The sequence below is a fragment of the Brassica napus genome, chromosome C7 (assembly GCF_020379485.1).
Source record: "Brassica napus cultivar Da-Ae chromosome C7, Da-Ae, whole genome shotgun sequence".
NCBI classification, from domain to species: domain Eukaryota; kingdom Viridiplantae; phylum Streptophyta; class Magnoliopsida; order Brassicales; family Brassicaceae; genus Brassica; species Brassica napus.
Genome location: NC_063450.1, coordinates 2,015,317 through 2,040,647, shown reverse-complemented (window position 1 = coordinate 2,040,647; position 25,331 = coordinate 2,015,317). Strand labels below are relative to the sequence as shown.

General features: G+C 44.7%; 1 pseudogene; it reads left to right on the top strand.

Annotated features, from left to right (window-relative positions):
• LOC106354867 overlaps positions 1-25,331 on the top strand; it is a 31,719-nt pseudogene that overhangs the window by 5,239 nt on the left and 1,149 nt on the right.

Here is a 25,331-nt window from a genome sequence, read left to right as displayed (position 1 = left end):
GATAGATGAGAATGCATGGACTGATGTCGTATCGACGTTTCGGAAGAGCTCGGTCGCTACGTAGCGACCGAACTTTGGTTCGAGCTCGGTCGCTACGTAGCGACCGAGCTCCGGCTCGAGCCTGGTCGCTACGTAGAGACCGAGCGGAATGGACGTTTGGTCGCTACGTAGCAACTGAGCGTTTGCTCGAACTTGGTCGCTACGTAGCGACCGAGCGGAGCACGCGTTTGGTCGCTGCGTAACGATCCTTCTCGAGCTCTTGTCCGATGATTCGCGTTTCTTCCGTAAAGCTTTTCGTAATGAAGAATCTATTTCGAAGAAGTATTTGTCCCATAGAAAAATCGTTCCCGGTCATGAACCATCGCCCAGTGGAGGCAGGTGCGCCGAGTAGGAGTACTAGTGGATTCCTCGAGGTAATGCGGTCGTTCTACCATATTTCGGACGCGGTGGAATTCAGGGTTCCTCGTCAAGGAGAATGCGCTAGTAGTCCCTCGGAGGGCTTCTTTACTTGTTACGAGGCATTCATAGTGCGTTGCCATTTATGGTTTCCGATCCCCGAGACCATCGTCCGTGTGTTGGGTCGTTTTGGGGTGGCAATAAGCCAACTGAATCCTCTTGGCAACCAGCACGTCATAGGGATCCTGGTCCTGAGCTACGAGCATGGTCTTTCTCTCACCGTTGATCACTTCGAAGCGCTTCTTCGATTGCAGATCATCAGGGAAACGAACATGTACAGGCTGGTTCCTCGGAACTTCATGTCAGTGGTAAAGGGGTTCACTTCTAACTTCAACTCGTGGAGGAAGTTTTTCTTCTTCGTTCGTGTAGACGCAGCGTCCGTTGAGGAGAGTTGTATCCCACTGTTTCGGAGGTTGCCGAAAGATCGTCCCTTTATTGCGATGAGGGATCTGCTCAGGAATGGTCCTTTTTTCTGGACTTCTTTTAAGCCGAAGAGAGTTTGAAAGGCGTTCAGGTTTGTGCATCCTGGTCCTGCTTTGGGCGGAGAAACAAGGAGTGATTCCGAACTTGAAGACCAAGGTCCCAACACCGCTCCCGCTATTGTGACGGGGACGAATTCTTCGAAGGGGAAGGATAGTGATCTCGGCGATCTGGAGTTTTCGGTGGACGATTGCATGCTTCCAGGATGGGATCCGAACCTTGCTTTTGGCGATGGAAGTGGTACGAGCGAGGTCCCTATTCCGGACTTTGATGATTTCTTCCCTGGTCTTCCGTCGGGCTTTGACGCTCCTCAGGCCACGAGCGAGTCAGGGAGGCCGAAAGTTGTTGCTGAAGGATCTCGTATCATTAACGGGGTATAAATTTTAAGAATTCTGACGATCGTTACTATTATTATTTGCTTATAACGTGTCATTCGGTTTTATAGGGTTTTAACTTGCTTGGATCGGCCATTGAGGCGAGCCATAGAGAGGCCATGATCTATCGCTTTAAAGCGGAGAAGGCGGAAAGGGATCTTGCGTGCATGCGAGACGAGATGTTGGCGCGAGAAGCTCAACTCACTTGTGATCATGCTAGAGCCGTTCGCAGGGGGAACGGAAGGGCAAGAGGGAAATTGTCAAGGTGATGAAGACTCGCGCTTCCCAATTCCAGGTTGAGTACGAGAATCTTAAGGGTGCTTTCAACTTGCTGGGCGACTTCCGTGAGTGTCGCGGCTCGGTCGGGAGCCTTTGGAAGACACAGGAAGATGACTACGTTTTCAAGAGGGAGATGGAGTTAATGAAGGGTGGCATGAAGGATCATGCTCACGCTGAGGCGACCATTCCTCTGATCGATGGGAAGATCCAGGTATTCTGGGATCCCATCCCGGTTTCCCCTGATACCGTAGAAACTATGACTGATTTTGCCGGTGACGATGAGGAAGTGAACTTTCCCGCGGATGCATTCGGAACTTCCTTGTCCGGGAGTTTTAACTTTGACCTGTGAGCGTTTTGACGGGAAGGAGTTTTTCCCTTTATCTAGTATTTAGCGGCCGAGTGTGGCCTTTGTTCATATATGTCTGGCCGAGTGTGGCCTTCGAACTTTGTACGGGCCTTTTTTGGCCGCTTTTATCGGGAAAGGCCGTTGGTGGCTTTGAACCCCTACCGCTATGCGGTTTATATAATGGATGTATGTTTGGGTTACTTTGTTTAGAGTGGGTTCGAAGTGAACATGAGTTGTCGTCTTATATTTATCTTCGTTGAGGCGTTCAATCAGTTAGTTCGTTCGAGACGTAAGTTTTCGTAAAAATTGTTTACGATTTTTCGGGAACGTTGAGATCTGAACGAAGAGACATGTTTTAGGAATCTCGTATCGTTTAGATATCATGTCTTTGAGATGTTTGAGACCATTGCGATGAGTTTAGGGCAATACCTAGGTTTACTCTCGGTTTTAAGGTTTGTGCGGCGACTAGCCGGCTATCGGTTTTCCTGTTGCGATTTCTACCTGATTCGTACCGATTTAAAGTCCGCGATAGGTTCTCGGCTTATACGACTTGTATTGTACGAATCGAACATCTTTCCAGAGACAATTTTTAAGCCAACTAGAAGTGCTAGACCAAAATTTCGGTTTTTTTTTTGTAGCACGCTTTCGTCCTTGTGTTGGACGTTTGAAGATCAAAAGAGTGATCAGGTTGCGTTTGTTTAAGACGGCTGATGTGTTCGTCGGGGCCAATCGACGAACGGAGTGTGAGATTTGTAGTGGTCGCGTTCGGACAATTTGTTCGTATCATCTCGATTTTTAACTTGGCGACGTCTCGCAGTTATTTCGAAGACTATATGTATATTGCTGAAGTGAGATTGTTTTGCGATTTTGTCTTAAAAAGAGCGACGCATATTTCGTAAAAATTTTTGAAATCTCGATAGAATTCGATTACAATAACGCATCTTTTCCTATGTGGGAGTGTACGAGTATACGCACCCACTCCCCCCTTTATAGAGAGGGGGATAGCTGAACTCGTCCTTCGACGAGCTGCCTACGTACCCCTTTCGAGGATCAAGCCATCTCGTAGTTCTGTTTTACGCCGCGAGCATTTTTATTCGGCGGTTGTCGCCGTGCTGACCGCCTTGATCGAGATGCTCGTGGCAGGGTCAGTGTCCTCTTCCGGAAGTTCCGGTTGAGTTGTAGTGTTGGCTTTGGCCTCATGTTGAGTTTCGACACCCGAAGCGTCTGCGTCGGCAGATGATGTGAAATCGTCTTTTCTCGAAATGTTGTTGGTCGAAGATTTATCGATCTTCGTGCGTTTACGATTTTCTGTCGCAGAGGTTGTCATCTGTCTTAACTTGTGTTCTGCGAGGAAGCACAGTCGCGACTGTTTCTGACATCCCCAGATAGCTGCGACTCCGTTTGGGGTCGTGAATTTGACGCCCAGGTGGTACGTCTATGGAACAGCTTGCAAAGCGTTGAGCCATGGGGTTCCCATGATCACGTTGTAGATGGCAGGATGATCGACTACCGCGAACTCTACAATTTTTGTGACCTCCTTGGCCATGACAGGTAGCTGAATCGATCCGAGGGTCATCGGTACTTCGCCAGAAAAGCCTGTGAGTGGTTTTGGAGTTGGAGTTACTTCTCCGAGTTCGATGCTCATCCGATTGAGAGTGTCGCGGAAGATTACATTGACCGTGCTTCCCGTGTCGATGAGTACTCTTCCGACTTCCAGATCTCGTATGACGAGGTCTATGACGAGCAGATCGCAGTGAGGCTGATCGATCCCGCCGGCTTCCTCCTTTGTGAAGGTGATTGAGCAATTGTGATCGTCTCGGGTAGGAGACCATGTAGGCCAGTTCGCGCTTGACTCCGCCTTCCGCTGGTAAGCCTTGATGGCCGAAACCGTATCGTTGCAGAATTGCGATCCTCCGATGATCATGTTGACTCTACGACGATTGTTATCGTTCCCTTTGTCGTCTGGCCTCCTGCCGCGTTTATCCTCTGATTGGTTTCTTTGGGGAGATCTCTCCGCGGGAAGATTTCTGTCAGGCTTCGGGGGGCGATTGGTCTCGAGGATAAGATCTTTCACGTTGGTCACTTCGGAGAGTTCTTCGGCTAGTAGCTTCGCGGCCAGCCTTGCTCCCAAGACCTTGCAGTTAGTCGTGGAGTGTCCTCGGGATTGGTGGAACTCGCAGAAGGTGTTTTCATCATATCCTTGGTTGCGAGTCCACGTATTACCCGTGGTTCGGCCCTGGTCCGAGCCGATCGCGTAATTATGCGCTCCTTGGAGTTCTTCCCCCTCGTGATGGACGTACTTGTCGTTACGAGGGTTCTTCTTCCTCGTTTTTGGGTCTACATCTTTTGAGGACGATCTCGCCGACTTATGCTTCTGCGATAAGATTTTCGTTTCTTCCTTGATCATGATGTAGTCCGTCGCCTTGTGGAGGGCATCTTGGATCGTCTGCGGTTTTTCGAGGGATATCCATTTTCTGAATTTCGACTTGTACCAGAGCGCCTTTCTGAGCGCATCGGTGGCCACCTTGTCGCTTATCCCGCTGACCCTAGACATTACCAACTTGAACCGGCTGATGAACTCGCGGAGGGGTTCCTCTTCCCTCTGGGACAGACTCCAGAGATCGACATCGGAAGTTTCTCTATCTATGAACATAGAGTATTGCTTGAGAAATTCCGATGCGAGCTGTCGGAAACTCCCGATAGAGTTTCGCTTAAGGCGCGTGAACCATTCGAGGGCTGCTCCTTATAGATTCTCGACGAACAGGCGGCAGTAGCCGGCGTCTCTCTCGCCGTCCTTCAGCTTCGCTCTTCCCATCGTGATGTGGAAAGTCTGAAGGTGAGCTCTCGTATCGGTCGTACCATCATACTTCGGTACTTTGATTTTTCCTGGATCGGATACCCTTGTATCTGAGATTCAAACGGTGAAGGGGGTCTTCCGAGCCCCTTCCAGCAGTCTGTCGATCTCGGGGGCCGCGCTCGTAGCGTGATTGATTTGGGATTTTACGGCTCTTACTTCTGCCGCAGTCTTGGTGATATAGTCACGAAGATCGCGTATATCCGACCCCTCGTCAGCAGATTTCCACGCTTGTCGGCGTTTACTGCGAGTGAGCTCGGTTTGTTTTTCAGCCAGCTCTTCCTGTTCGTTCCAATAGAGGATTTCGTCCTCTTCTGTCATTGGTTTGTCGAACGGAGAGCTTTCCCGAGTGAATCGGCTTCTGGTCCTTCTTGGATGTCTGTCGGCGTCCTCATCAGTATTGTTGGAGACATCGCTAGGATCCAGGTCGACTTGCTCGACTCCGTTGTCCTCCGAAACCTTCGCGGGAGGCGGAGGGCTTTCGGAGTTTCCCTTTTCGACAGGAGATTTCTCGCTAGGGTTTTGACCCGAAGGTCGTTCCTGGGCGGCTTCAGGCCTGTTGAGTGGGGTTGCAAAGTCGAGTCTTTTCCCGCGGACTTTAGTGGTTCCACGGGGGAGGATTGCTCGAGTCCTTGCCGTTAAAGTTTCAACTTGTTTGGTCAAGATGCTCACGAGCTTATCCTGTTCTTCAGACCTTTTTTCGTAGGTGGCGAACATCTTTTTAAACTCCTCGAGCGCCGCGGCATTGGCTGGTGCGTTGGCCGCGGATACGTCCGCTGCGGGAGTGTGAAGATCAGTGCCGCTGCCTCCGTTGAGAGGAGTCTGCACGTTATCCGTGTCGTCAGTTGACATGTCTGGTTGAGCGTGATGTGGTCGAGAGTTAGATTGATCCGTACCCCCTCCTTCTAGCGCCAAACTGTGGGAACCAAAATTCGCACTGTCGTTTTCCGTTTAAATAAGGAAACTAGGAAAACCCTAATTTCCCAGAGGTCCCGGATATCTGCTAATACCACACGCCAAGCAAATCAGAACACGATAATGACAACGAAGAAGTATAAAAATCGTAAGAAGAGAGCAAAGACAAGTCTTATTCCGAATTTGCGTATGAGCATTTACAACAAGGTATAAGCCGGGGCTCGAGAGCTGTCGGCGAGATTCCTAGTTCTAGCAACCCTAAGACGGCTAAACCTAATTGAGTCGCAGCTCGAAATAACAAAAATGGAAAGTTCCCTAATTGCTCTAAGTGCTAAGTTTGCTGTGAAAAAGTTCCTCTTCATGCCTCTCGCCTAGGACCCCTTATATACTGGCTCCAAGGTCGGTTTACGCCTTTCCTCTTCTGCCCTTAAGCCGCCATAGCATAAAAATGGAGATATTTCATTTTTTTCGATCTTCGTAATTATCTTCAAAATTTCGTATTTATCTGCGGAAACCCTACATTTATCTTCCCTTGCGAACCAAGCGTAAACCGACATGAGGTTTACGGGCTGTTGGTTAAAAAATCGTAAGTTGGGCCTCGAGTCGTGCCTTAGGTCCCTTTGGGCCGTCTTTCGACTCGAAGCGTTTATTACGGCTTCTTTCGATAAAGAATGAACTTTCCGCGGTTTTTACCGTAAAGTTTGATTGATAACTTAAAAATGGCGGGGGAACGTGAGATGGGATCGCTACGGTATTCGGGAGATAACATCGAAGGATAGACGAGAATGCATGGACCGATGTCGTATCGACATTTCGGAAGAGCTCGTTCGTTACGTAGCGACCGAGCTCCTGCTCGAGCTCGGTCGCTACGTAGCGACCGAGCTCCAGCTCGAGCCTGGTCGCTACGTAGCGACCGAGCGTAATGGACGTTTGGTCGCTACGTAGCGACTGAGCTTTGGCTCGAACTCGGTCGCTACGTAGCGACCGAGCGGAGCACGCGTTTGGTCGCTGCGTAACGATCCTTCTCGAGCTCTAGTCCGAAGATTCACGTTTCTTCCGCAAAGCTTTTCGTAAAGAAGAATCTATTTCGAAGTAGTATTTGTCGAAGAAGTTTTCTACGTTTTTCTTCTTCGGGGATTTGGACGTTAACTTCGTCGTAACCGTTTTTGACCCCAACAACGCGGCAGGAGGCCAGACGACAAAGGGAACGATAACAATCGTCGTATAGTCAACATGATCATCGGAGGATCGCAATTCTGCAACGATACGGTTTCAGCCATCAAGGCTTACCAGCGGAAGGCGGAGTCAAGCGCAAACTGGCCTACATGGTCTCCTATCCGAGACGATCAGAATTGCTCAATCACCTTCACAAAGGAGGAAGCCGGCGGGATCGATCAGCCTCACTGCGATCCGCTCGTCATAGACCTCGTCATACGAGATTTGGAAGTCGGAAGAGTACTCATTGACACGGGAAGCACGGTCAATGTAATCTTCCGCGACACTCTCAATCGGATGAGCATCGAACTCGGAGAAGTAACTTCAACTCCAAAATCGCTCGTAGGCTTTTCTGGAAAAGTATCGATGACCCTCAGATCGATTCAGCTACCTGTCATGGCCAAGGAGATCAAAAAAATTGTAGAGTTCGCGGTAGTCGATCATCCTGCCATTTACAACGTAATCATGGGAACCCCATGGCTCAACGCTATGCAAGCCGTTCCATCGACGTACCACCTGGGCGTCAAATTCCCGACCCCAAACAGAGTCGCAGCTATCTGGGGATGTCAGAAACAGTCGCGACTGTGCTTCCTCGCGGAACACAAGTTAAGACAGATGACAACCTCTGCAACGGCAAATCGCAAACGCACGAAGATTGATAAATCTTCGACAACAACGTTTCGAGAAAAGACGATTTCACATCGTCTGCCGACGCAGACGCTTCGGGTGTCGAAACTCAACATGAGTCCGAAGCCGACACTACAACTCAACCGGAACATCCGGAAGAGAATACTGACCCTGCCACGATCATCTCGATCAAGGCGGTCAGCACGGCGACAACCGCCGAGTGAAAACGCTCATGGCGTAAAACAGAACTACGAGATGGCTTGATCTTCGAAAGGGGTACGTAGGCAGCTCGTCGAAGGACGAGTTCAGCTATCCCCTTCTCCAAAAAGGGGGGGGCGGAATGGGTGCGTATACTCGTATACTCCCACGTAGGAAAAGATGCGTTATTGTAATCGAATTCTTTAGAGATTTTGAAATTTTTTACGAAATATACGTTGCTCTTTTTAAAGACAAAATCGCAAAACAATCTCACGTCAGCACCAAAAATATACGTATAGTCTTCGAAATAACTGCGAGACGTCGCCAAGTTAAAAATCGAGATGATACGAACAAATTGTCCGAACGCGACCACTACAAATCTTACACTCCGTTCGTCGATTGGCCCCGACGAACACATCAGCCGTCTTAAACAAACGCAACCTAATCACTCTTTTGTTCTTCAAACGTCCAACACAAGGACGAAAGCGCGCTACAAAAAAAAATCCGAAATTTTGGTCTAGCACTTCCAATTGGCTTAAAAATTGTCTCTGGAAAGATGCTCGATTCATACCATACAAGTCGTATAAGCCGAGAACCTATTACGGACTTTAAATCGGTACGAATCAGGTAGAAATCGCAACAGGAAAACCGATAGCTGGCTAGTCACCGCACAAACCTTAAAACCGAGAGTAAACCTAGGTCTTGCCCTAAACCCATCGCATTGGTCTCAAACATCTCAAAGACATGATATCTAAACGATACGAGATTCCTAAAACATGTCTCTTCGTTCATGTCTCAACGTTCCCGAAAAATCGTAAATAATTTTTACGAAAACTCGTGTCTCGAACGAACTAACAGATTGAACGCCTCAACGAAGATAAATATGAGACGACAACTCATGTTCACTTCAAACCCACTCCAAACAAAGTAACACAAACAAACATCCATTATATAAACCGCATAGCGGTAGGGGTTCAAAGCCACCAACGGCCAATCCCGACAAAAACGGCCAAAATAGGCCCGTACAAAGTTCGAAAGCCATACTCGGCCAGACATACATGAACAAAGGCCACACTCGACCGCTAAATACTAGATAAAGGGAAAAACTCATTAAAACGCTCACAGATCAAAGTTAAAACTCTCGGACAAGGAGGCTCCGAATGCATCCGCGGGAAAGTCCACTTCCTCATCGTCACCGGCAAAATCAGTCGTAGTTTCTACGGTATCAGGGGAAACTGGAATTGGATCCAGAATCTCTGAATCTTCCCATCGATCGGAGGAATGGTCGCCTCAGCGTGAGCATGATCCTTCATGCCACCCTTCATTAACTCCATCTCCCTCTCGAAAACGTAGTCATCTTCCTGCGTCTTCCAAAGACTCCCGACGGAGCCGCGACACTCACGGAAGTCGCCCAGCAAGTTGAAAGCGCCCTTGAGATTCCCGTACTCAACCTGGAATTGAGAAGCGCGAGTCTTCATCACCTCAACGATTTCCCTCTTGCCCTTCCGTTCCGCCCTACGAACAGCCCTGGCATGATCACGAGCAAGTTGAGCGTCTCGCGCCAGAATCTCGTCTCGCATGCGAGCAAGATCCTTTCCCCCTTATCCGCCTTAAAGCGATAGATCATGGCCTCTCTATGGCTCGCCTCGATGGCCGATCCAAGCAAGTTCAAACCCTATAAAACCGATTGACACGTTATAAGCCAAAAAAAAATAATAATAATAACGATCGTCAGAATTCTTAAAGTTTATACCCCGTTAATGATACGAGATCCTTCCGCAACAACTTTCGGCCTCCCTGACCCGTTCGTGGCCTGAGGAGCGTCAAAGCCCGATGGAAGACCAGCGAAGAAATCATCAAAGTCTGGAATAGGGACCTCGCTCGTACCGCTTCCATCTCCGAAACCATGGTTCGGATCCCATCCTGGAAGCATGCAGTCGTCCACCGAAAACTCCAGGTCGCCGAGATCAATATCTTTCCCCTTCAAAGAGTTCGGCCCCGTCACAATCGTGGGAGCAGCGTTGGGACCTTGGTCTTCAGGTTCGGAATCACTCCTTGTTTCTCCGCCCAAAGCAGGACCAGGGTGCGCAAACCTCAGCGCCTTTCGAACTCTCTTCGGCGTAGAGGAAGTCCAGAAAAAAGGACCATTCCTGAGCAGATCCCTCATCGCAATAATGTCCTCAAGAAACGGAGCAAGAGGGTTGATAAAGGGACAATCGTTCGGCAACCTCCGAAACAGTGGGATACAACTCTCCTCAACGGACGCTGCGTCTACACGAACAAAGAAGAAAAACTTCCTCCACGAGTTGAAGTTAGAAGTGAACCCCTTTACCACTGACATGAAGTTCCGAGGAACCAGCCTGTACGTGTCCGTGTCCCTGATGATCTGTAATCGAAGAAGCGCTTCGAAGTGATCAACGGTGAGAGAAAGACCATGCTCGTAGCTCAGGACCAGGATACCTATGAGGTGCTGGATGCCAAGAGGATTCAGTTGGCTTATCGCCACCCTGAAACGACCCAATACGCGGACGACGATCTCAGGGATCGAAAACCATAAACCGCAATGCACTACGAATGCCTCGTAACAAGTAAAGAAGCCCTCCGAGGGACTACTAGCACATTCTCCTTGACAAGGAACCCTGAATTCCACCGCGTCCGAAATATGGTAGAACGACCGCATTACCTCGAGGAATCCACTAGTACTCCTACTCGGCGCACCTGCCTCCACCGGGCGATGGTTCATAACCGGAAACGATTTTTCTATGGGAGGCGTGATCGAACCGTAATATGCCACCCACCATGCCTCGTTCTCGGCGGGGTCTACCGAATGAGGAACGAATTCCATCTTCGGCACTCGAAGCTCTTCAGAAACGTTCGCGGGCGAGGACCCTTTCTTTGAACTCCTCTTCTTACTCGACATCTCGTGTTTTACTTTTATCAAGAAGGAAATGATAGAGAGAAAGAGAAAGAACTTTTCAAGAAAAACCTCTCTATGAGAATGAGTAAGTGTGAAGATTGTGAAGAAGTTACCTCCCTTCTTATAGGCATGAGAAATTACTATTTACTTGCGGATTTTTGGACACGAACTTCGCCCAAATACACCAATCTCGTCCAAACTTGCCATACCGCGCATTGGGATCTCGCTAGAAATCCACGCTCCCAACGAGCTGGGGGGCTAACTGTTGAGGTCAAAAACGGTTACGACGAAGTTAACGTCCAAATCCTCGAAGAAGAAAAAAAGAAGAAAAACTTCTTCGACAAATACTTTTTCGAAATAGATTCTTCTCTACGAAAAGCTTTACGGAAGAAACACGAGTCATTGGACAAAAGTCCGAAAAGGATAGTTACGCAAAGACCGAACACGAGCTCCACTCGGTCGCTACATAGCGACCGAGCTCGAGCCAAAGCTCGGTCGCTACGTAGCGACCAAGCTCGAGCCAAAGCTCGGTCGCTACCTAGCGACCGAGCTCGAGCCAAAGCTCGGTCGCTACGTAGCGACCGGGCTCGAGCCAAAGCTCGGTCGCTACGTAGAGACCGGGCTCGAACCAAAGTTCGGTCGCTACGTAGCGACCGAGCTCGAACCAAAGTTTGGTTGCTACGTAGCAACCGAGCTCTTCCAAAACGTCTATACGACATCAGTACATGCATTCTCGTCTACCCTTCGATGCTATCTCCCAAATACCATAGCAAACCCATCTCACGTTCCCCGCCATTTCTAAGTTATCAATCAAACTTTACCGTAAAAACCGCGGAAAGTTCATTCTTTATCGAAAGAAGCCGTAATAAACGCTTCGAGTCGGAAGACGGCCCAAAGGAACCTAAGACACGACTCGAGGCCCAAATTACGATTTCTTAACCAACAGCCCATAAACCGCATGTCGGTTTACGCTAGGTTCGCAAGGGAAGATAAATGTCAAATTTCCGCGGATAAATACAAAATTTTGAAGATAATTACGAAGATCGAAAAAAATGGAATATCTCTATTTTTATGCTATGGCGGCTTAAGGGCATAAGAGGAAAAGCGTAAACCAACCTTGGAGCCAGTATATAAGGGGTCCTAGGCGAGAGACATAAGAGGACTTTTCTCAGAGCAAACTTAGCACTTAGAGCGATTTAGGCATATTTCTGTTTTTGTTATTCGGTCTGCGACTCAACTAGGTTATTGCCGTCTTAGGGTTTTTGAACTAGGAATCTCGCCGAAAGCTCTCGTAGCCCAGGCTCTTACCTTATTGTAACGCTCAAACGCGAATTCGGAATAAGATCTACTTTGCTCTCTTTTCGATTTCTTATGCTTCTTCGTTGTCATTTTTCTGTTCTGATTGCTTGGCGTGTGGTATTAGCAGATATCTGGGACCTCTGGGAAATTAGGGTTTTCCTAGTTTACTTATTTAAACGGAAATCGACAGTGCGAATTTCGGTTCCCACATTCGACGTAAAATTAGCGACTACTTTACGAGGAAATATTTTACGTTTACTTAACGAAAAAATTGCGAGTCCACCAACTTTGTAGTTGTAACACGTTTTTTGTTTCGGCTACCTAACTAAATTTCGTCGTTAAGTAGTAGTAAAATTTCAACCCAGATTCGAAAATTTCCTATAAATATAGACTTTTGAACATCACTTTAAACACACCAACAAGAAAAAAAATAAAAACGTGAAAGAAAAAAAAATGTCAGCCTCCGGGAATATTTTTGAGTTGCGGAGATTGATGTATATGCACAAAGATACAAACGGGAGAGTGAAGAAAGAATATCTTGAAGCGCTGGAGACATTTATGCATCAAGCAGATTCCACACCGCTCGTCCAAGAAAGCGATAAGCTGTTATGTCCTTGTCGGAAATGCAACAATTCGAAATTGGCAAATCGTGAAAATGTTTGGAAGCATTTAATAAATAGAGGTTTCATGCCAAATTACTATATCTGATTTCAACATGGAGAAGGTTATAATTATGAGAATGAAGCTAGTAGTAGTAATAGCAATTTTCACGAAGAACCGGTTGATCATCATTTGCATAATGAACATAGTTACCATCAGGAGGAGCAGATGGTAGATTATGATAGGGTTCATGATATGGTAGCTAATGCATTCTTAGCTCATGATGAAGATGAAGAACCTAACGTAGATGCAAAAAAGTTTTATGAAATGATAGATGCTGCGAATCAGCCACTTTACAGTGGTTGTAGAGAAGGTCTCTCTAAATTATCGTTGGCTGCTAGAATGATGAATATTAAAACTGATCACAATCTACCTGAAAGTTGCATGAATGAATGGGCAGACTTGTTTAAAGAGTATTTTCCGGAAGATAATGTGTCTGCTGATTCTTATTATGAGATTCAGAAACTGGTTTATAGTCTTGTGTTGCCTTCGGAGATGATAGACATTTGCATCGACAATTGCATGATATACTGGGGAGATGATGAGAAGTTAGAGGAATGTCGATTCTGCAAGAAGCCACGATTCAAGCCGCAATGACGAGGACGTAATAGGGTACCGTACCAAAGGATGTGTTACCTACCAATTACAGACAGATTGAAAAGATTGTACCAATCTGAGCAGACAACCGGAGGGATGAGATGGCATGCCGAGCATACTCAGACGTATGGTGAGATAACTCATCCATCAGATGCAAGAGCCTGGAAACATTTTAACAAATTACATCCAAAATTCGCTAGCAATAGCCGGAATGTGTATCTTGGATTATGCACAGATGGATTTAGTCCATTCGGAATGTCAGGGAGACAATATTCTTTGTGGCCAGTCTTTCTTACGCCATACAACCTGCCACCAGAGATGTGCATGCAATGGGAGTTGCTATTCTTGACCATATTAATACCTGGTCCAAACCATCCAAAAAGGTCTCAGGATGTTTTCCTACAACCATTGATAAAAGAGTTGAAGGATTTATGGTCAACAGGGGTGAGAACGTATGACTGCTCAACGAAGACGAATTTACGATGCGAGCGATGCTTTTGTGGACCATAAGTGACTTTCCTGCCTATGGGATGTTGTCTGGATGGACTACACATGGGAGATTAGCTTGTCCATATTGTTATGGAACGACATATGCGTTTCAACTGAAGAATGGTAGGAAGACAAGTTGGTTCGATTGTTGATATTAAGAGTTTTCAAGGCTCTTAATCAAATGTTATAGTATAAAGGATGTCAAACCAGTTCTAAGTGATTCTAAAGAAAAGAAAATGCAAGACCATGTTTAATCTAAATGCTATCAATTGGTGAGATGATTTTTGAACTCGAATACTACTAAAATGCAATAAAGAACAAAGCTTTCCTTTCTTATGAAATGGAAGAACTCATGGGCTAAGGGAATTGACCTTGGGTGATCAAGTTTGAATCTAAAGATGGTACCTTTCAATCAATCTATCAACCTTAGACCTAGACACAATCCTAAACAAACTCTATCTCTAGATGAATGCTCATTCACTAAGATAACTCAAGCATCAAATTTCTTTGGTTGAATATTATCTAAGCAATCATTAATTTCAAGTCCATTAGCAATCTTAACACCTTTAACATCAAATCTCTTTGGTAAAGAATGTTAAAAGCTTAGGAGAGTTGGTTCAGGCATTTCATCAAACACCTTTCAGGTATGAAATGCCTAGAGCTCAACTTTAGAGAGGTCAACTCTAAAATTGCAATAAAACACTCTACTAGCAAGGAACAAGATGGATCTATACTAAAACACCTTAGATCTAGCTTAATCACTCTTAGTCTCCCTAACCCATGAATCCAAAGATGACTACTCACTAATCTTCATGATAAACCCAAGAATCAATGATGATTTGGTGTTAATCATAATTGGTGATCAATATAACTAAGCAATCACACAAGATAATGATCAAGATTAGATCTTTTTCCTAAAGGTTCTTTGTGATTTGATAGAAAAACGAGATTCCCCTCTAACATTAGGTTTAGAGAGTACTTATATGACTTCTAAAACCTAATGGGCTCAGTCAACAACCTGAAAGGCCCAAATAAAACGTAAATTATCGATCAGAAGAAAATACACGCTGTGGGTACAGCAGGTCGCTCCGCCAGGTCGCTCCACATCTGGAGCGGGTTAGTCACCTCGCTCCAATATGTTTGCTTCACGTCTTCAAATCGCGCGCGGGTCCATGACATCGCTCCACCAGGTCGCTCCACATCTGGACCGGGTTAATAACCCCGCTGCGGGACTTCACTCTAAACGCCATCTTCACGTCTTCAAGTCGCGCGCGGGTTCATGATGTCGCTCCACTAGGTCGCTCCACTTCTCGAAAGTTGTCGACGAGAGGTTGAGCTCGGAGCGGGTGTCTCACCCCGGTGCAAGAGGTCGCGCTGTCTTCATTTCATCTGGAGCGGGTGTCGTAGGTCGCTCCCGTAACCCGCTCCGGTGCTCTGCTCGCTCAAACAACATTTTTCCACTCCCTTTTTGATCCCAAATGCTTACAAGTATCTCCAAGAACTCCAATGGACACTCAAACACCTGATAAATACTTATGCAATGCAAAAAGGAAACAAAAATGCATAATCCCTAATCTAAATGATCAAAACATGCGACAATGAAGAGTTAAAACAATGCAAATGTGCAAGATATCAATTGTCACAGTCGATTTCTTCCCATTGGCCATCTGTACCAAAGAAACAAGAAATTGTTTAGGCATAAAAGGGTTGTGAGAGACACTCCTCCTCCATACCTAACTGGAGAACAAATTGAAGCGCAAATCGACTACTACAGAGCTAACCAAACAGTTCATTGTGGTGGTAATTGGCATGTCCCCGGTAATATGCCTAATTTTTTCGGTGTTCGGCACAACTGGCACAAGAAGAGTATATTTTGGAAGTTGCCATATTGGAAGGATCTTCTTCTGCGCCACAACCTCGATGTGATGCATATAGAGAAGAATTTCTCCGAGAACATCATGAATACAATATTGAATGTCCCATGGAAGACAAAACACAACATCAAATCGAGGTTGGACTTGCCGGATATTTTCTCAAAAAGTGAGTTACATATAAAAAACAATGGACATGTTCCCGTTCCGATATTCAGATTGTCTTCAGAAAAATAGTCGGTGTTGCTCAACTGGGTGGCATCAGAAGTGAAGTTCCCCGATGGGTATGTTTCAAATCTCTCTAGATGTGTTGAAAAGGGTCAAAAGTTATGAAGAGTCATGATTGTCATGTCTTTATGCAACGACTACTTCCCTTTGCATTTGCGGAGCTACTTCCAAGAAATGTACATGAAGCACTTGCAGGTAGTATATTATAACACATTAATTTTATAATTAATGGTTTAGTTTGCAATAATATATGACTACTAATGTGTTTAATTGTTTTTGGAATATACAAGGCATTGAAGCATTTTTCAGGGATCTGAGCACACGCACTCTTAAAGAAGAAGTTGTACTTCACGAGAACATCCCCATCTTATTGTGCAACTTGGAGAAGATATTTCCTCCGGTATTTTTTTGACGTCGTGGAGCATCTAGCTGTCCACCTTCCATATGAGGCATTTTTTGACGTCGTGGAGCATCGAGCAATGGTACGCTCTCTCTATTTCCTCTCTAATTTGATTAGTTTAGGGTAGATTAGGTGGTTAGTGTAGGGAATTTAGATATGTTTACGGATTTTATGTTAGTTAATGTTGATTAGGTGGTTAATTATAGAATTTGTTAATTACTGTTTATGTTAATTTTAAAATTATTATTTTTTATGTTAGGTTCGAAAGAACAGACTTACTCCCCATTACAGAGAGATGTTCGGTGAGCCTGGTAGTCGATTAGACCCGTCTTCTTCAGCTCCCGGTTCTTCTTCAGCTCCCGGTTCTTTGGGTCCGGAGACTGTCCCCGAGACTCAGTCTTCTCAGAGAGTCTCTCGGTCCCCTCCATCTGGTGCACCATCGGTTCCTCGATTTGTTGCACCATCGGCTCCTCATGATCATGTGCCTCCTCCAATGGCTCATCTGATGCCGGCCGAGATTCATCCCGATTTGATGGTGCCGCCGAGTGCTCCTTACTCGCAGTACACTGTTGAAGACCTTCTCGCTCAGCCAGGCAGAGAAGGCTTACCAGTCTTAAACCTCGACCGACCGGACGAAACTTTGTGGTACGTTACATTTTTTAAATTTTTAAAAAAAAATTTATAACAATAATAAATAATTTATACTTTAATTTTTTTTTTCAGGTTTGGGGTTGACGGATGTGTTGCTCGGAACATAACCGAGACGATCAAAGGTTACTTCTCCGAGCCACATCCAAACTGGAGAAAGACGCCGATCCACGTCAGAAAGACGTGGTTCAAACTTTTCACTGTAAGTTACTATTAAATAATTATATATACTTTAAATTTTTTTATGATTTAGAATTTTAAGTTTTTTAAAACTAATTTTTAATTTATTTTTTTTCGTGTTACAGTAAAAATACCATTGGTCCATGGGGGTTAATGAGAGGGTGAAGAAAGCGTTTAACGCGAAGGCGCAAGCTCGCTTGTTGGACACGGTTTCCAACTGGAAGGGTGACTGGATAGTGAAGGGGTATGAGCGTGGCAAACACCCTGAGCTCACCACGGATGTGTGGGATGGCCTCATCCATTATTGGCAGGATCCTGACGCCATTAGAGTCGCCGAATCTTGCTCCGCTTCCCGTCAGACGGTAGATGAGCACGGCCACGGGCCGATGCTTCACTCTACGGGTCAAAAACCCCACGCCGGTGTCCGTCTGGATATGGTAATTAAATATTTAATTTAATTAATTTTACATATATGTATATATATATATATATATATATATATATATATATATATATATATATATTCTAACTTTCTTAAATGTTTTTTAGGCCTTTGCAACTTTACTAGAGGACCCACAAGAACAAGCCGGGCCAATTTCTAGATGCTAGGTCCGAGCAAATCTTCAACGACGTGGTTGGTCACGTTGAAGACCGCCAGACCCAGCTGACCCAGCAGTCCACCGACGGATTACCTGTCACCTTATCCACACTTGAAGTGGATAAGATTTACGAGGAGGTGAATTTTTTGAAATTTTAAAATTTTTTATTATTCATTTAATTTAACTTTAACTTTTTACTAACAATATTTATTTTTTGTTTTTAAGGTTGTCCCTAAGAAAAAGGTACGTACGTTGGGGATTGGTTCCGTCAACGATGTTCCAAGAGCGACATCGTCTTATGGTCAGAGATGGGAAGATGAAGTCACTCAGCTGCGTAATGAGTTGGACTCGACGCGAACTGCGTTCACAGCTCGTTTGGGTGGAGTCGAGAGCTTCTTGGACGTTATAGCCACAAATCCGGAATGAGAGTCCTTGTTGAGGAACATGCGACGACAAAATCCCATTCCAGGCGAGTCATCATCCGACACACATGCCGACGCGGATGTAGAGAGGAGGAGTGAGGAATTCTACCGGGCGATGAAAGACCTGTAGTTTTTTTTTTACTTTTCGTTGGTTGTATTATATTCAAAACTTATTTATGTATATAATATTTTCGTATTTATTTTTTATTTTTAAATTAGATTTTTATTAAAAAATTAAATAATTTTTATTATATTTTTTAATTCTGGAAATATCAAAATCAAAGTAAATTCGTAGCTAAATTACAACTACTTTACGTCGAAAAGTTACGAGGAAGTAACGAGCGAAATGTTTACGTCAACACTACGAGGAAAGTTTAACGAGTATTTTACGTGGAAAGATTTACGTGTAATTTACGAGGAAATGCTTGCGAGGTATTTACGAGGAAGTGTAGCGTCCTCCTTATGTGGAAAGTTTACATGGTTTTTACGACGAATACTGTTCTTTGTTTTTACGACGAAAATTTTTCTCGCTAATTTACGACGAATTGGCGAGGAAATATGCGTTACGAAGAACAAATAACGACGAAACGTGTTTCCTTGCTAATTCCTCGTAAAGCCTGTTTTACGAGGAAGTTACTACGAATTTCGCCGTCGTTAATATTGTGTTTACTTGTAGTGTCAGTCTTCCGATCAGGCCGAACAGACTGATCAGGCCGTGTACCAGATCGACCCGCGCATGTCCGGATTGGAGCTTCAGCATAACCCACGACCAGATGACCGGATCAACCGTACTGAAGCTCGCCTTTCCCGTCATGTTCGTCATTCTAAGACCACCGGTCAAGCCATAACTGAATTTGATCGAGTAGAACCCAAAACCGACCGTGGTTTCTCTCTCTTAAGCCGTTTGAACCGTACCGGCGATCGTTCTGATGAACTGATCCGACACTTCGATCAGTTCATGAACTTTGAGCTTCCAAATCTTTCTAAGGCAAGACTCTTGAAGCTTTCTGATGACTTAGCCTCCACTTGGTCCCGAACAGTCCGTGAGAATCTTCCATCCGAACATGAAGACCATACCGGACGCGTGCTGCTCCTTACCGTGGGACGAGCTGTCGGCTACATTGAATCTGGACATGGGTAGCCGAAGGGTTCATTTCGACCAGTCAACATGTTTTTTTGTGCTTTGACTAGATCTGGTCAATTATCTATTTTCTATGTCTCTTTTTCATACATTTCTTTTTATTTCCTTTGAGTACATGTTGTATAAGTATGAGAACACATCCATGAATAAAGCTATTCGATTTTCCTTATTCATTTTTTTAGTTTTCTCTCTTTGTTCTTTGCTTAGTTCTTGTTCTCTTGGTGAGGTTATCTCCGAGTGAATTCCCCTTTCATTGAGCCAGACTTGTGCGTCACATCAAGCGGCCATCGAAACATCTGGTAGTATCATTGGGTCATTTGCAACCCTTTGTGTCACTAAACGATCCATCAGTTCTCAATCCTTCCGGATCGAGTCCATATCCCCTAAACCGGTTGAATGTCGTTCTTTAGTGTTCTTCAAGTGGTATCAGAGCCACTCTTCCGGTATCTCTTTTCATTCCATCTTTCTCATCTATCATTTCTTCATTAAAAAATTTTCTTCTATCTTTCTTGAATCCGGGCCCCTCTTTACCATCCATATATATATAAAAAAAAAGGAAGATCTAATAAAAGAAATATCAAAAAAAAAGTTTTCGATTGTTGTTTGGTGGTGGAAGAGTAAGCCTGCTGGCCGAGGAGAAATCCGGCCTTTGAGGTGGTTAATACGGATTCTCCTTTTAAATCTCTTATCTCTCTGTCTTGACCCTTGGGTGGTTCACTTGGGATTCTCATTTGGGTTATCTAGTTTGTTCTCCTAGAACCTTGAAGGAAACTCTTTGTGTGATTACCAAGATTGGAGTGAAACACGTGTGTGGGCGAGGATAAACACCTGAGAGTGTGAGGTTTTATCTAACTTTCCGTGTTTAAGATTTTCAGGAAACCATGAGTAGTGAAGAAGAAAGGAACCATCCCGGAAATTCTGTGGCCGGCTTGTCTAACTTGCAAATGAGAGCTTTGAATGATTCTATGACTAACTTGTTGAATACATGTTTAGATCAGATCCATCAGAGGCTTGATGAGCTTCAAATTAACTGTCCAAATCGATCTCAAACCGGAGCCAGAAGAGATCGACCAAGGAGACACAACTGATCCGACCATGACATCTATGAGGAGGAGACCCATGATGAGGACGACTGGTCTATCAACCGGCCTAGGAGAGGTGCTAGAAACCAAAATCAAGGTGATGTCAATCCATTTGCTAAAATGATCGAGCTGATAATGGTTTGGGTGGATTGAAGTTGAAAATTCCAAGTTTTGAGGGCAAGAATGACCCGGATGTTTTCTTGAATGGGAAAGAAAAATTGAACTTGTTTTCGATTGTCAAAATTTTACTGATCTTTGAAAGGTTAGACTTGCGGCTTTTGAATTCTCTGGCTATGCTATTAATTGATATGATCAAAGTTGTGACTCACAGGAGGAGAGCAGGTGAAAGACCAGTTGAAACTTGGGCCGAGCTCACCATGATGATGAAGAAACGCTTTGTTCTTGATCACTATCACCGCGATCTCCAACACAAATTGAGACGTTTGCTACAAGGAACCAAGTCAGTGGAGGACTATCACCAACAGATGGAGATCCTCATGATCAAGGCAGATGTGGACGAGCCCCTAGACGCCACCATGGCTAGATTTCTCACCGGTCTCAACCGTGACATCCAAGATCGTATGGAGTTTCAAGAGTATGACAACATGGAGCAGATGTTACACAAAGCTATTCTGATAGAACAGCAAGTCAAGAGAAAGGGCCTCTCTAAACCGTCCTTTGCCCCCAAAACCTCTTTTGCATCCAAAGCAAACTATCAAGACAAGGGTTAGTCTTGCTCCACAACAAATATTGCTTTTAAGACTAATGCCCTTGCTCATATTGATAGAGAAAAGAAAGAGGAGACTTCAATACGAATCAGAGACATTCAGTGCTTTAGATGTCATGGCCTTGGCCACTATGCTAACCGGTGTCCAAACCAAAAAGTGATGGTTCTTTTAGAGAATGGAGAAGTAGAATCCGAAGATGACAAGGAGGATCTTGGACCAGTCTTTGATGACGATGAGACACTTGATTACCCAGTTCATGGTCCCCTCCTTGTTGCTAGAAAACCTTTGGACGATGCCTTTGGCCCCATTTTTGACGAAGAGGTCGATGGCGTGATTGATGAGTTTTGCTTGACCTTTGTGAAAGATTCTGGTCTGATCTTTGATGAGGACAATCTTGAATATCCGGCTCATGGTCCACTACTGGTTACTAGAAGAGCTTTGAGTGTGCAACCAAAGACCAACGACAAATAACAAAGGGAGAATCTTTTTCATTCTAGATATCTCATTTCAGAAAAAAATTGTTCTTTGATCATAGGTGGAGGTAGTTGCACTAATGTGGCTAGTGACACCCATGTAAAGAAACTTGGGCTTGTTACTCGGCGTCTTTCTCGTCCTTTCAGGTTGGAATGGCTCAATGAATCTGGAGAACAGTATGTGAAGGAAAAAGTGACCGTCCCCCTTACCATTGGTCGATATGAAGACGAGGTTGTTTGCAACGTTCTTCCCATGTACGCATGCCACATTCTTTTGGGCCGGCCATGGCAATTTGATAAGAAGGCCGTGCATGATGGCTTCAGAAACCGACATTCTTTTGATCACAAGGGAAAGAAAATCACTTTGGTTCCCTTGACGCCTTTGAAGGTTCATCAAGATCAAGTTCAACTTAAGAATGGATGAGACCATGAGCCTAAAAAGGATAAACCTGAAACATCTATAAAAAAAATCCAACTTCTTTATCAAAGAATGTCAGGTCAGAAAATCACTTTACTCACAAAAGCCATTTCTTTTACTTGTGTATAAAGAATCTCTTATGGCTACTTCTTCATCTGACTTTGCACCGGAGATTCCGAGTGAACTTCTAGATGTTTTGCAGGAGTTTTCTTATGTTTTTCCAGATGAGAATCCTAAAGGATTGCCACCAACAAGAGGCATTGAGCATCAGATCGACTTCGTCCCAGGCGCGTCTCTACCTAACCGACCAGCGTACCGCACCAATCCGGTGGAGACCAAGGAGATTCAGAAACAAATTGGTGAGCTGCTTGAGAAATGCTATATCAGAGAGAGCCTCAGCCCTTGTGCTGTGCCTGTCCTACTCGTACCAAAGAAAGATGGGTCATGGAGGATGTGTGTGGACTGTCAGGCCGTTAATAACATCACGGTAAAGTATCGACATCCTATCCCTCGCCTTGATGATATGCTTGATGAGCTTCATGGTTCCAAAGTCTTTTCTAAGATTGAATTGAAAAGTGGCTATCATCAGATTAGGATGAAAGAAGGTGATGAATGGAAAACTGCCTTTAAAACAAAACTAGGTTTGTATGAGTGGCTTGTTATGCCCTTTGGTCTCACAAATGCACCTAGTACTTTCATGCGTCTAATGAATCATGTCTTACGGTTGTTCATTGGTCACTTTGTTGTAGTTTATTTTGATGATATTCTTGTTTACAGCAAAAACCTTGATGATCACCAATTGCACTTGAAATCCGTTCTTGAAGTCCTTAGAAAGGAACGCATGTTTGCTAACCTTGGAAAGTGTTCTTTTGGCAAAGATCATGTGGTCTTTCTAGGTTTTATTGTAGGTACAGATGGACTTAAAGTGAACGAGGAGAAAATTAAAGCCATCCGAGAGTGCTCGAGTCCAACGACCGTGGGCGAGGTGAGGAGCTTCCATGGCCTGGCCGGTTTCTATAGACGGTTTGTTCTGAACATCAGTACCATAGCAGCCCCACTCACGGAGAAGATCAAGAAGAACGTTGGGTTCAAATGGGAACAAGTTCAAGAAGAGGCATTTCAGATTCTCAAAGGGAAGTTAACTCAAGTTCCTTTACTTGTACTTCCTGATTTTTCTAAAGCTTTTCAAATCGAATGTGATGCCTCCGGAGTTGGTATTGGTCATGTGCTGTTGCAGGATAGGAAACCCATTGCCTATTTTAGTGAAAAGCTTGGTGGAGCCACGCTCAACTACCCCACCTATGACCAAGATCTGTACGCTTTGGTAAGGGCTCTTCAAACATGGTAGCACTATCTTTGGCCTAAGGAATTCATCATCCACACGGACCATCAGTCTCTAAAACACCTTAAGGGTCAGAAAAAGCTAAACAAGAGGCATGCTCGTTGGGTAGAGTTCATTGATACGTTCCCTTATGTGATCAAATACAAGCAAGGTAAGGAGAATGTCGTGGCTGATGCCTTGTGTAGAAGGTATACTCTTCTCTCAGCCCTTGAAACGAAATTGCTTGGCTTTGAATTCATCAAGGATTTGTATGCAACTGATCAGGATTTCAAAGAGATTTTTCGAAAATGTTCCAAGGTGGCCTATGGGAATTATTTTCAATATTCTGGATTCTTATTCTTTGATAACCGTTTGTGTGTTCCCCAATGTTCTTTGAGGGAATTGTTTCTCAGGGAAGCTCATGGAGGAGGTCTTATGGGACACTTTGGTGTTAAGAAAACCTACAGGGCGGTTCATGATCACTTCTACTGGCCAAGTTTGATGAAAGATGTGGAAAGGATTTGTGGCTTATGTGTAGTGTGCAAGAAGTCTAAGTCCAAGGCTTCCAACCACGGTTTATATTCTGCTCTTGCTATTCCTTCTCATCCTTGGGTAGACATCTCTATGGATTTCGTGTTAGGATTGCCTATGTCTAAGGCTGGACGAGACTCAATCTTTGTTGTTGTGGATCAATTTTCAAAAATGGCACATTTCATTCCTTGCCACAAAACTGATGATGCCGTGCGAGTTGCTGATTTATTCTTTAGAGAGATTGTTAGATTGCATGGAATGCCTAAGACCATTGTCTCTGATCGTGATGCTAAGTTCGTTAGCTATTTTTGGAAAACCTTGTGGTCTAAACTAGGAACGAGATTGATGTTTTCTACAACTTGTCATCCGCAAACTGATGGTCAAACTGAAGTTGTAAATCAAACTTTGTCTGCACTGCTTAGATATTTGGCTAAAAAGAATCTTAGACTTTGGGAAGAATGTTTACCACATGTTGAATTTGCTTATAATTATGCAATGCATTCTGCTACAAAGTTTTCTCCTTTTGAAGTTGTTTATGGATTTAACCCTTTGTGTCCACTTGATCTTTTACCTTTGCCTTTGAGTGAAAGAATTAGTACATATTGCAAAAGGAAGGCGGACACTATCAAGAAACTACATGAACAAGTTCGTGCAAACATTGAGGCTAAGACCGAGATCTATAAAAGATACGCCAACCAGAAAAGAAAGGAGGTTATTTTCAAGGAATGTGATCTTGTTTGGGTTCACTTAAGAAATGAGCGACCGGAAGAAAGAAAGTCCAAACTCATGCCTCGGGTCGATGGTCCATTTCAGATCCTTAAAAAGATCAATGACAATGCTTATCAGCTTGATCATCAAGGTAAGTATGACATTTCTTCGAGCTTTAACGTTTCTGATCTTTCTGTTTTTCTTGTAGATGATCCGGATTTGTGGACAAATCCTTTTGAAGAAGGAGTGAATGATGTGTCCCAGTCCGAGGATCAGTCCATGGAATCAGACCAGTACGAGGATCAGAACGTCTGGAACAATTCAATTGAGGTTCAGTCTTCCGATCGGGCCGCACAGACTGATTGGGCCGTGTACCGGATCGACCCGCGCACGTCCGGATTGGAGCTTCAGCATAACCCACGACCATATGACCGGATCAACCGTACTGAAGCTCGCCTTTCCCGTCCTGTTCGTCATTCTAAGATCATCGGTCAAGCCAGAACTGAATTCGATCGAGTAGAACCCGAAACCGACTGTAGCTTCTCTTTCTTAAGCCGTTTGGACCGTACCGGCGATCATTCTGATGAACTGATCCGACACTTTGATCAGTTCATGAACTTTGAGCTTCCAAATCTTTTTAAGGCAAGACTCTTGAAGCTTTCTGATGACTTAGCCTCCACTTGGTCTCGAACGGTCCGTGAGAATCTTCCATCCGAACATGAAGACTGTACCGGACGCGTGCTGCTCCTTACCGCGGGACGAGCTGTCGGCTACATTGAATCTGGACATGGGTAGCCGAAGGGTTCATTTCGACTAGTCAACATGTTTTTCTGTGTTTTGACTAGATCTGGTCAATTATCTATTTTCTATGTCTC